At 46.4% G+C, this 13,601-nt stretch overlaps 1 protein-coding gene across 2 annotated transcripts in view; it reads right to left on the bottom strand.

Moving 5' to 3' along the window:
- LOC119185125 (uncharacterized) overlaps positions 1-13,601 on the bottom strand; it is a 41,921-nt gene that overhangs the window by 531 nt on the left and 27,789 nt on the right. The window lies entirely within an intron of this gene.

Here is a 13,601-nt window from a genome sequence, read left to right as displayed (position 1 = left end):
CGACAAGCACTTGAAAATTGTGTTTGAATTATAGTTGTGAAATACTCTTACAATGAGCCCCGCTGTGGTGGTCTAGTGGATAAGGCACTCGGCTGAAGACCCACAGGTCGCGGGATTGAATCCCGGCTGCAGCGGCTGCATTTCCGATGGAGGCTGAAATGTTGTAGGCCCGTGTGCTCAGCTCTTGGCGCACGTTAAAGAACCCCAGGTGGTCTAAATTTTCGGAGCCCTACACTACGGCGTATATCATAATCACATGGTGATTTCGGGACGTTACACCCCACATATCACTCAATCAACTATTACAATGAATTGAATATATCATATGTTTGTGTTGGATGCTGGTAACTTGTCGCTTTTTTTGTAAAATGATAACAGGTGTATGCAAAGCGAAAAGGGGTGATTTTCTGTGGTAAGCTAAGCAAATGTGAACCACCACTCTTCGACACAGGAAGGGTATAGCGAATGGTGCTCCCCTTGCACAGATTGACCAATGTACTAAAGCGTCCCAAGAAGCTGATGGTATAAACGCTGAGACAGTAATACCAGCCTTGATGACAACGTCGCTATAATTGAGGGCTGGTGAAGCACATCATATTGCTACGTGCCATTGCATGTAGTTGAAGAAGACAAAGCAGATAGACTGGCACGAGCTAATTTGCGTGGCTGGCCTAGCTCACTTAACCGGCTGCAAATACATCGGTGTCTACCCCTTGGAGTTGGTCTCCTCTCGTAACATAATTGGTGGAGTTGTGCGATCCCCGTCCTCGCCAGGGAACTCCGAAGCGGACGCTCCCTCGCGGCTTACATGACCACTCAAGACTCGGCTCCATCTTCTCCGGTCGCCCACCCTTCTGCCCGGCCTGTCAACCCAGCCCCCGCAACAACTTCCGTGACGCTTCCCGTGCTCAAAGACGCCGGCGTGTTCTCGGTCAGCGAGGGTTCCGATGTCGACCAGTGGCCACGCCTCTAGGTACGCGTCAGCGCCACTTACAGGTGGGATCCCACTCTTATGCTCGCAAACGTCATCTTTTATATCGACGGAACGCCTCGTGTTTGGTTTTACAACCACGAGCATGACATGACAAGCTGGGACAGCTTCAAGGAAAAGATCCGTGAACTTTTTGGCAACATCTCTGGCCGTCGTGAAGCTGAGAAAATTGAGTTGTTGGCTTGCGCACAATCTTCCACGGAGCCCTACGTCGGTTATATTCAGGATGTCCTCTCACTATGCCGTCAAGCTGACGAAAGCATGTCCGAACCTGAAAAAGTGCCGCATATCCTAAAGGGTATTGCCGACGATGCCTTGAACTTGTTGGTATTCAAGAATGTCTCATCTGTTGATGCAATCATTCAAAAATGCCACCGGTTCCAGCAAGCTAAAAGCAGACGCATCTCCCATCAGTTCCAGCGCCTTCCGAACACCACTGCGACGTCCTCGTGTCTCGTATCCTCATATCATCCACCATACACCTATGACAACTTGACGTGAATCGTCAGGTGGGAACTTGAAGCGGCTGCTCCAGCCAAGGTGGGACCAACGTCCCCTGACCCGTCTCCTCCAATCTCGTTGCCTCTCATTCAAGCAGTCGTCCGGCAGGAAATCGCCAGCTTGGGAATTTACTCTATCTCACCGCCTCCCCGCACCGACTACCAGGCCTAATACACGCCTGCACCTTCCTTCCCGACCGGCTATCCCTCAACGTTCCGTAATCTGTCCGTATGACAAACTGATCTGCTTCTCGTTTCACGGAATCGGGCACATTTCTCGCCATTGCAGAAGTCGCTGGGGTCCTCCTGCACAACCGTCCTCTCGCCCCTTCTATGCACGTCCTGCCTATCGCCATGAGACCAGCCGCGACCATTTTGCCCAGGAACCTGCTTCTGAACACCGCTACTCTCGCTCTCCATCCCCCCAACATCGCCAGTCTCGTTCTCCACAGCCCCGCCGACCACCTTCCAACGAGGTTCCCCAAAGAAAAACTAAGTGTTGCAGCCCCCGGAGGTGGCGGTGCATCGCTCGGACGGACTGAGGACGAATCAAGTTGTGCAATGGCTCCATTTTTACAACAAGAGTGAGAAAGGGCTGAGAAAAGGGTTCCTAGTAGTACGTCAACAGGCCCAGATGGCATTCCAATCAGGCTAATAAAGACATTAGGTCCGAAGTCTAAGCAGGCTTTGAGAGGGGCAGTGAGCACAATAATAATCGATGGTGAAGTTCCCGATGAATGGAAACTTAGCAGAATGAGCATGATCTATAAAGGAAAGGAATACAAAGCTGACATAAACAATTACCGTCCTATAACAGTGACATCAGTGGTCTACAGGCTGGCGATGCAAATTATAAAGCAAAGACTGCAGGCGTGGATAGAGGCTGAGGGGGTGCTGGGGGAACTGCAGAATGGGTTTCGGAAACACGGGAGGTTGGAAGACAATCTGTTTTCACTGAGGCATTGCATCGAAATAGCAGAAAAGGATCACAGGCCCCTGTGGCTAGCATTTTTGGATATCAAGGGAGCGTACGATAGAGTGGTTCAAGAGGAATTGTGGGGAATACTAGAAACACTAGGCGTGAAACATGTAGTCACTAATCTTTTAAAGGGTATCTATAAAGGTAAAAAGGTAGTTATAAAGTGGGAAAAACAGGTATCCAAGCCTGCAGAGGTAAAACGGGGGCTTAGGCAGGGGTGCCCCTTGTCACCCTTATTATTCATGATTTACCTACAAGGATTAGAGGCAAAATTAGAGGGAAGTGGACTGGGCTTCAACCTCTCTTTAGTCAAACAAGAAAAACTTATTGATCAGGCACTACCAGCATTAATGTACGCAAATGATATAGTGCTAATGACCAACAACAAGGAAGATTTGCAGAGATTGATGGACATCTGCGGTAATGAGGGAGATAGGTTAGATTTTAGATTCAGTAAGGAAAAATCAGCAGTCATGATTTTGAATGACAACGAAGGTAGTAAGCTTAGAATACAGGAGGTCACGCTAGAGGTAACAGATAAATACAAATATCTGGGCGTATGGATAAGCGATGGGACCTAGTATCTGAGGGAACACGAAATATACGTGACGACTAAAGGTAACAGGAATGCAGCAGTCATGAAAAATAGGGCACTGTGTAATTACAATAGGTATGATGTTGTGAGAGGAATATGGAAGGGGGTCATGGTTCCTGGGCTGACGTTCGGCAATGCGGTCTTGTGCATGAGATCAGAAGTTCAAGCAAGATTAGAAATTAAGCAACGTGGAATAGGTAGGCTTGCTTTAGGAGCTCACGGGAATACACCAAATCAGGGAGTACAAGGTGATAAGGGATGGACATCATTTGAGGGCAGGGAAGCTAGCAGCAAGATAAAATTTGAGAAGCGATTGAGATAAATGGGGGAGGAGCGTTGGGCTAGGAAGGTTTTCAGGTACTTGTACATGAAGAATGTCGATAGAAAATGGAGGAAGCGAACCAGGAAATTGACTGGTAAATACTTAGAAAAGAGCAGGTGGCCAAACCAAAAAGATTTATCGGTTAAGAAGAAAGTGAAGGAAACGGAGACTCACATGTGGAGCATGGGCATGAATAAGAAGTCCGCACTAGAGATCTATCGAACTTTTAAGCAGGAAATTGCCAAGGAAAGGATCTATGATAATACTCGGGGTAGTTCTTTACTGTTTGAGGCCACGACGGGAGTACTGCGAACCAAGACATATCGAGCCAAATACGAAGGGGTAGACACAGTATGCAGTGCGTGTGGAGAGGAAGAAGAAACTGCCGAACACTGGATAATGTTCTGTTAAGGGCTTCACCCTATAGTTCATGATGATGGCGCCGAGTTTTTCAAAGCACTGGGGTTTAGGGACCGGGAGGGCAAAATAAACTTTAAGCGGGTAGACTTAACTAGACGGAGGTTATCTCATTGGTGGCTAAAGTCAAGGCACGAGTGAAAATTAAACTCTTCACTGCAAAGTACGAATCCTCAAATTTACTTTTTAAGGAAAAATAAATAAATATAGTTTTTGTTCATTAGGTATTACGGCTTGGTGGTGCTAGCCACCGCCCGATCTAAAGGGTATAGTCATATCCATCCATCCATTCATCCATGACCGAAAATCCTCTCTTGATGATACCGACAAAACCAAACCTTATAGACGTACAAGTAGATGGCGTACATGTCATTGCTCTTGTCGACACCGGCGCTCAACTGTCCGCGATGACAAGTGATTTTCGCCGCAAGCTGAAGAAGGTTCTCATACCTGCGACCACTCAGTTCGTCCGTGTTGCGGATGGTGGAATAGCATCTATTGTTGGAATTTGCTCCACTCGTGTGAGCATTGCGGATCGACACACAGTTGTTCTCTTCACCGTCCTTGATAATTGCCCCTACGACGTAATCTTAGGCCACGACTTCCTGTCCGCGCATTCTGCCCTCATAGACTGTTCGACCAGTACGCTCCGTGTACACTTGCCCGAAACAGAACCTCTTGCACAACGACCAAGCTGCCTCTGCACAACGGAACACGCGCGCCTCCCTCCACAGACACTGACCTACATAGAGCTCGTCTCAATACTACCAGTTCCCGACGGTGACTATGTTCCGACCCCTATCACCGATGTCCTCATAAACCGCGGTGTTACATTACCGCACATCATTCTGTCCGTCGCAGGAAATTCTACGCGCCTCCCAGTTGTCAATTTTAGCTTGACACCTCAAGTTCTGCCCAAGCAGGATTAAATAAAAATTGCTGGAGTGGAAGCTCCCGCAATGCCTTGCCAGCAGAAGTGAAGCCACATTTTGCCACTGCCAAGATGGCGGAAACATGTTCTTTTCTGATTGTGCCCACTTATAGATCAAGTGGCTTTGATATTTTATGTAAATGCTACGTTAGCTCTATTTTAAAAGAAAGTTGTTCCCGACGAAATAACACGCAGAAATGATTATGGGTAGCTGAATCTTCAAAGAACTTTGCCTCTGATTGCAGGCTCACTAAGGAAAACTAGGAACTGTAAAACGTACTTGGAGCACTATGTGACCCGAAAAAGTTCCCACATTAAACTCGTTGGGCGTGCGAGGGAAACGCTTCGTTTTTATTCGCTGAACGGTGATACTTTATTATGCCCCGAAAAAGACTGCCGTCACAACCGCCATCTTGCCAGAGGAACGGCTTCACTTCTGCGCAATCATTTCCACTCTAGCAATTTTTTTATATCCTCCTTGGTTCTGCCACAAGGGATCTCTTTGGCGTTGCTCTGCACCTTAGAAGACAACGTGGTATATGTTTTCGCGATGGCCAATCCTGCTGACCCCCACGCTCAACATCAATGTGCCATTTGCCCCGACAGCGCTAATACGTCGATGATCGCTTCCAACTTAACGCCGCAGCAGACAGATGAGCTCCACCGGGTTCTGCTGTCCTACATCGACGTTTTTGACCTTAGCGGCCGTCCGTTGGGGAAAGCTACTGGTATTACTCATCGCATAAACACTGGTAATGAGCATCCTATTCATAGGCGTCCAAATCGGGTGTCGGCGGCCGAGCGTCACATTATCCAAAGTGAGGTGGACAAAATGCTCGCCAAGGACATTATTGAGCCATTCTGCACTCCTTGGGCTTCTGCTGTAGTGCTCGTCTGCAAGAAATACGGTGCATGGCGTTTCTAAGTTGATTATCGACACCTCAACAAAATTACCAAAAAAAAGACGTCTACCCTCTGCAACGAATAGATGGTGCGCTTGATTGCCTCTAAGAGTCCTACTATTTTTCCCCCATAAACCTTCGTTCCGGCTACTGGCAATTAGAGGTAGATGAAATGGATCGTGAAAAGATGGCATTTATCACCCCAGATGGCCTATATCAGTTTAAGGTCATGCCCTGCGGCCTTTGTAACGCTCCAGCCACCTTCGAACGTATGATGGACTCCCTGCTCAGAGAATTCAAATGGTCCACCTGTTTGTGCTACTTGGACGACGTCATCTTCATTTCACCATTATTTTAAACTCATATAGAGCACCTCTCAGCCATCTTAGGAACCTTCCGTCACACTGGCCTGCAGCTTAACTCGTCCAAATGTCACTTTGGACGTCATCAAATCATAGTACTTGGCCGTTTAGTAGATGCCAACCAATCAGACCCAGCAAAAATCAGCGCCGTCAAAAACTTTCCTGTACCACGATCTGCGAAGGATGTACACAGCTTTATCCGACTATGCTCCTACTTCCGACGCTTCGTGAAAAATTTTGCGCACATAGCGAGGCCGCTTACGCAGCTCCTCAATAAAGAAGTCCCGTTTTCATGGGGCTCAGAAGAGCCTTCTGCGTTCTCGACTCTCGTCGCTTTTCTCACTACTCCTCCAATTCTGGCACGCTTCAACCCTGCTGCCCCTACGGAAATCTGTACAGATGCAAGTAGACATGGCATTGGTGCAGTGCTGGCTCAGAAAAAACATGGCCATGATTGCTTAAATGCGTATGCCAGCCGCCTTCTATCTGCTTCTGAACGTAACTATTCCATTACAGAGCGTGAGTGCTTGGCTCTTGTATGGGCGGTGGCGAAATTGTGACCTTATCTATAAGGCCGCCCATTTTCGGTAGTTACCGACCACCACGCGCTCTGCTAGCTCAACTTTCTGAAAGATCCATCAGGCCGCCTTGGTCGCTGGGCTTTGCGCCTGCAAGAGTTTTCCTATTCGGTGGTCTACAAATCTGGCCGCCTACACCATGATGCCGATTGCCTCTCTCGGTACCCTGGCGACGATCTTGAGGACAATGACGAGCCCATGGAGAACTCTATCTTGTCAGTATCCGACTTCCTTAATATTGGGGAAGAACAGAAGCGTAATCCAGTGCTGCTTGACATCATCAGCCGTATGGAATCCTTTCCAAATGGTGCTTCCGTCCGCTACTTTTTCATTCACAATGGTGTGCTATACCGTCGTAATTTCCGACCAGACGGCCCCGACCTTCTTATTGTTGTGCCTAAGCATTTGTGCCGCTGTGTTCTCACCGAACTTCACGACGCTCCCACGGCTGGACACCTTGGCTTATCCCGCACGTACGAGCGCGTCCGGCGCCGTTGCTTCAGGCCAGGCCTTGCTCGCTCGGTACGCCGATACGTCGTCACGTGTGACCTATGCCAACGCTGCTACCCGCTGGCCATCTTCAACCAATTGACATACCCTCAGAACCATTTTACCGCGTTGGGTTAGACCTGCTTGGTCCTTTTCCCACATCAACATTAGGAAACAAATGTATAGCCGTTATTACAGACTATGCTACACACTACGTATTACGCGAGCTCTACCAACCAGCTGTGCAACCGATGTCTCAGACTTCTTGTTACGAGACGTTATATTGATGCACGGTGCTCCGAGACAGCTTCTCACAGACCGTGGCTGTACATTTTTATTCCAAGTCATCGCCGACATTCTGCGTTCTTGTTCCACGCAAGACACACTGACAACCGCTTACCACCCTCAAACAAACGGCCTCACGGGACGATTTAACCGCATTTTAACAAATATGCTCGCTTTGTACGTGTCGCGCGACCACCGAGACCGGGACCTTGCCTTACCCTACGCAACTTTCGCGTATAATTCATCCCGTCATGACACAGCGGGCTGTTCGCTGTTCTACTTATTGTACGGAAGAGAGCCGACGTTACCACTGGACACAGTCATCTCAGCTCACACCTCGTCCACCAGCGAGTATGCCCGCAACGCGATTGCGCGAGCCGATCATGCCCATCAGCTCGCTCGCACTCGGCTGATGGCGTCGCAAACCAACCAATGCCGTCAGTATGATGCGGAACATAGAGACGTACATTTCGCTCCAGGTACCCTTGTTTTACTCTGGTTTCCTCATCGTCGACTAGGCCTATCAGAAAAACGTCTGTCTCATTACACGGGACCCTACCGTATATCGCGTCAAGTAACACGTGTCACCTACGAGATCAGCCCCATCTATCCATCATCATCTGCTATGCGGCCCAGTAATATTGTACACGTCTCGCGGATCAAGCCCTACAAGAATACGTCAGCTAACGACATTTAAAGCACCGGGACGGTGCCTCCGCCACCAGGGGTCATGCTACGTGCCAGTGCATGGAGTTGAAGAAGACAAAGCAGATAGACTGGCGCGAGCTAATCTGTGTGGCTGGCGCTGCTCACTTAACCGGCTGTAAATACATCGGTGACTACCACTCGGAGTCGGTCTCCTTCTTGTAACAATACTTTGTTTTTGGGGTGCTGAGAAGGTGGCAGCCATATGGGGAGCTTGAAAGTTTTGTGGTGAAGCTAAACCAACACTGTCTAGCAAAGGCATTGAGAAGCTGTTGCTTTGCGCGTTCACTTAACGGAACCTCCTTAGCTAGGCACATCTGTGTAATATAAATGCGTGCTTACTCTGAATTCGCTGGCGTCAGTGATTCGAGCAATTCGATTTACTTGCTTGTTACAAGGCACTGCTACGTTATCTGCAATTTTATTTTGCACTTAGGAATGTTTCTTCGGACTATCAACTTCCTCGTAATAAAACCTATTCCAGTATTTCTACCTGAATTTCATCTCTATTCCGCAATACTTTCTTTGGGTTTTACAAATAAATCCCTAAAATATTCCTTTATGTCAAAAATAAAAGTAGTTCGTATCTGCATTGCAGTCTTTCAGCACATGTATTCTAATATTCATATTCGTGAATACTTTTCCAAATATTACTGCCTACCCCTGGTATACGGTACGTTAACTGTACTTTTTCGGATGCATAGTACTGATTATGATATAAATTTAGAGAAAGTACTGTGGAGAAAAGGCAAGCTGACACCCGCTGGTACCCAACTTGTAACTTTCGAATAACGCACCAGGTGATCCACCTATCGAGATACGGCGGCCGTAATCCTATCGTCCACTTTATCGGGTATTTATTTGCACGCTAGCCTAGAAGTGTTGGTTGGCATTACTTTGAGCCATGACGGCGAGTGGCGAACACTCTTTCTAACCAGCTGGCATCCCGTGGCACTTGAGCTTTTACAGAGGGGACAGCTGATCTAAGCTCTTGCTAATTACCTGATTCCACCATAACTGCCAGCGCGAGACCTGCGCTGTGAATGATCTAAATAACAGAAACCGTGGGGCTAATTTCTTCGCTTGATACTACACTAGCAAGAAACTAGAAATAACTATATAATGACAGTGTAGAGGACGCTAATTGTATTGTTTTAATTGTGTTGTAGTAATCATCATATCGAAGTCAAGAATGTGACGTAAACAAAGAGACAACCTGCCACCAGCACAGGCCAAACCTGACGAACTGTTTGATACGAGTGCATAAGCTGGCTCTGTATTTATGATATTCTTTAGCGCCACCAAGACAGTACCAGACTAAAGTCTCCCTTCGATATTGATTTCATCTGTAATATTCTGCATAACACCTGTTACTTTTGCATCAGCTATCTCTATGCGTTTGCTTCTGAATTTGTTTTTGTAATTGCCTTTCATTGCGTAGTCATATGGCAGTGAATGAAATATTAGTCCGAGTACTACGCCAACTTTATTTTTCTATTTCATCTCTAGCTTCAACTGCTGCACTGAAGCAGGTCGTATGGCGCAATTTTTATTCACCTGCCCGTTGTGCGGGAAGCACCCTACGCCTTGTCACGCAAGGCTGAAATGTGACGGACAAACATAAAGGAGCACTGCAAAGGATTTGGCAATTTCGTAAAAACCCATTGCACCGGTACCACCAAGTTTTAACAGTAATTTACAGACTTATTCAAGATCGTGGTGTAAACTGCACTTTATTACAACGCTTTAAAACTGGGATTTAGTGTAGATCACTGCAGCTCAGCCAAACGCGTTTACAACCACCCATTCGCAGTACGCCATCTATTCGAAGCGTTACGTAACCCAGCCTGCTGATTTGATTGGAAGTAGAATGTGCGTGAGATCGGCTCATAGTGTGGCTGCACCTGTAGGTGTGGATATCAACCACTCCACGATGTTCGTCTCTGTAGCCAGGCGGTGCGTGCGCTGCAGGGCTATAGCTTTCCAGATGCACGCACCCTGTCGAAGCGTAATCTCGGTAGTCATGAATGGGTGAAACTCGAATAGTCGAGTGTGCTCATGAGATTTCTGCGATCGACAGCGATACCAGAGTGTCTCATGAGTTGAGGGCACAAGGCAGGAGGGAGAAGGTCGATATAGATAAAATCATCCGTAGCGGCCGTGATACAGGGCGTGTCACTAAAATTGTGGCAAAAATGGTTTGGGTGATGTTCTAGTCTAAACGCTGGCAGAACTTCAAGAACCATTTCAGCCCCCCTTTAACACTCAACTAAGTTGAATAAAAAAAGGTAGACTAGGTATCGAATAGACAAACTACTCAGCACGCACCAGCCCGGGAAGTCCTGTTTAACGGAAGTGAGTACCTTCACTCCTAGTCTGGAAAAGCGTCCTCACTCGAGTCGCTCGGGAGCGCGAACTCGAAAAATACAACCACAATACTAGTGAAACATTGCGGAATGTGTGTGTGTGTTGTCTCTTTTGTTGCAGTGTGTCTGTGTTCGCGCTGTAAAAGTACATCTATGATTATAATCCAACTCGGACCAAAACAAGCGTTAGTAAAACTAAGTACATAACAGATTCATCCAAGTGCAGTAATTTTCCCGGGCTATTCGACCCGTCTGATTTTCGCACATAGGGCGTGGTGCTTAAGAATTAGTTGTCCAGCTCTAAATAGTTACGAAGTATTGATAGGCTCGATAGGCTCCTCCCAACGCTTCAGATACTCTTAATATCCATCTGTATTTTGTCTTTTGGCAGTGATATTGAGCTCACCGATTCACGCTTGTGATGCTTTTGTATATAAACACATGGCAAAGCTCTGTCGCAACATCTTTGTTATAAACGAATAAATGTTTCAGCTACGTTTGGTGCACTTGGTTGATGTATGATCCATCCCAATGGCAGATGAAACAGATGTCAGGCTCGTGTGTGCTGACAAGGCACCGCGCCAGCCGCAAACACTTCTAAGGCATATGTACCGATGGTGTCATTTGTTTAGGGAGGATAAAATTTCGACAATGTCTTCTTACATTCAGACCATTCAGACGACTCTCTCTGTATCAGCTGTGCGCCTTCTTTATTGCCACGACTCTTAAAGTCTTTTATGTGCCCGTTCTAAGCTTGGTTAATGAGTTGAAAAATGAATGAGAGTGTGAGCACGTGAAAAATGCGAGCGCTGTTAACTAGAGAGAAATTACTACAAACTCAGCTCAATGAAACTGATTTACGTTGTGCCTATCTGACGTAGTTGCGTGTTCCAGCCATGGTCAACACGTCACTGCCTAACCTTCAGTTTTTTTTTTGACACCAGGTTTTCTTTGTTTCTTGAAATTGATAGTCGTTGCCTACTAACATTAACTCACCTGCTCCTGCTTTTCCTTCACTTTTCGCCACGACTGCGCAGTGACGTGTTGTAAGGAGAAACGTGTAATTAATATGAACACTTGTTTCTGAAAAGCTCAGAATCATATAAATATTAAGGTTATCGGCCAGTAAATTACAGCCTAAAAATTGCTCATTTACCTAAATATATGAAACAAAAGAGGCACCACGCACTTTAAGCAATAGAGGACCTACTCAAACAACTGAAGGCCATTGCACGACGCATGACTCGAAGGATTCATCATCTTCGTGAAGTTCCTGTCGGTCCTCCTGAGAGGAGCATTTCACCTATTTTTTTCGAACCAAAAAATTTGTCGGCATTACGAAATACGATTACTCCGCGTGATTACTTGCAAACACAGTAGGATTAGCGAGCTATGTTATTACACATTGATATGTGTGTTGTTGCACTTTTATTCCGGTTTGGGAAGCTCAAAGTTGAAGTGCACTGGTAATTTGTGATTGCCTTTAGTTTTTGCGATAGCTGCCATTCAATAATAAAATATTGAAAATGAGAAATCGAATATGCGAATTCATTCGATTGTCATATAGATAGGCAATTTTGTATGTATTTTTGCGTAATTGTTTCTCAAATAAATAATGGTATGAATTAGACCAGCGAGTGTACATGGTGTGTTCAGTTACTTCTTCAGGTTTTAATGTCTAAATTTAGGTCATTAGGTTATTCAGGGGACGCCATAATGACAGCCACTTGAACCACAAATTATTATGAGGCACCAATTGTTTAAACATAGGGGTCGAGCGCAAAAAGACGAGGCACAAGAAATAACAGAAAAGATAGAACGCTCACCACCACCTAATTTTATTTCGAAATATTTGTAGAAAAAGCACAGATCAGCATACGTCACAACCGCGGCTGCGCACATCACCAAGCTGCTGAAAGTTTACTGTGTGGTAGGGGTATAGTTTATAAATTGCTATTGCCCCGCTGTGGTGGTCTAGTGGCTAAGGTACTCGGTTGCTGACCCGCATGTCACGGGATGGAATCCCGGCTGTGGCGGCTGCATTTGCGATGGAGGCTGAAATGTTGTAGGCCCGTGTGTTCAGATTTGGGTGCAGGTTAAAGAACCCCATGTGGTCAAAACTTCTGGAGCCCTCCACTACGGTGTCTCTCATATTCATGTGGTGGTTTCGGGACGTTAAACTCCACGTATGAATAAATTACGAATTGCCATTAAGCTATGGCTAATCATGCATCGGGAAACGTGGCTGATGTCACAACTAGTGGGCCCGGGAGCATGAGTTTACGCTCATGAACGATAAGGGCGCGCATCTTTCTGTGCACTGCGTGGTGTGCGAATGTGTGCCTTTGTTTGATAAATTGAACGTCCTAGAATGCAGAAGGGAAACGGCCGCTCGTGAACTGTTAAAGGCATTTTATAATAAATTGAAGGGCGTAGTTCTCGCTATAGCCAGACATCAGCGCGTTTGTGGGAGTGCGATTTACAGTTACAATTACCATAGTATGTTATAATATGTTATATGAACAGCTTTGTGATGTGCGCAACCACGGTTTTGATGTATGATCTCCATTTTTTGTACAGTTCTTTCGCAATTAAATCAGTTGGTAGTGAGCGTTCTATTATGTGTTTACTTTCTGGTGCCTCGTCGTTTTTTGCGCGAGACCTTCGTGTGTAGACATACGCCAACTCACTCGGCAACGCACCTTGCTGTGTGCCTCGTGTTGCCTACGAGGCCAGTAATCGGGGTAAAACATTTGGTTGGATGTTATTCAGAGTACGCCATAGATGACTCGTCAGCGTTGGTGGCGTCAACGCGAGTGGAAAGATGTGATGACGCCAATAAAACGTCGCGTAGCGAAACTATACATGATGCTGTCAAAACTTCACTGAGTGGGATCTACAGGGGCGACGTGATACCGGAAGTGCTGCGATACGATGGCAGGAACAGCGATGTTTAGTGTGTAAAAGATCACTTCAATATAGTTAAAAGAAAAAGCAGCAGCTTTAAATGTCATAATAATGGCTTTTTTGATAGCAATATACGACAAAACTTGCAGCCCAGAAGGAAGGGCATGAACGAGAAATGGTATAGAGGATTTAAAAATTTTGAAGGGCTGACGACTGAGCAAGTTGGGCGCCACCTCGTAAGAAGAATGCACGCAAAAAAGGGGAACATGAAA

Source organism: Rhipicephalus microplus, chromosome 8 (genome assembly GCF_043290135.1).
Source record: "Rhipicephalus microplus isolate Deutch F79 chromosome 8, USDA_Rmic, whole genome shotgun sequence".
Taxonomy (NCBI): Eukaryota; Metazoa; Arthropoda; class Arachnida; order Ixodida; family Ixodidae; genus Rhipicephalus; species Rhipicephalus microplus.
The sequence above is the reverse complement of the archived record's forward strand: the minus strand, read 5'-3'. Positions and strand labels throughout refer to the sequence as shown.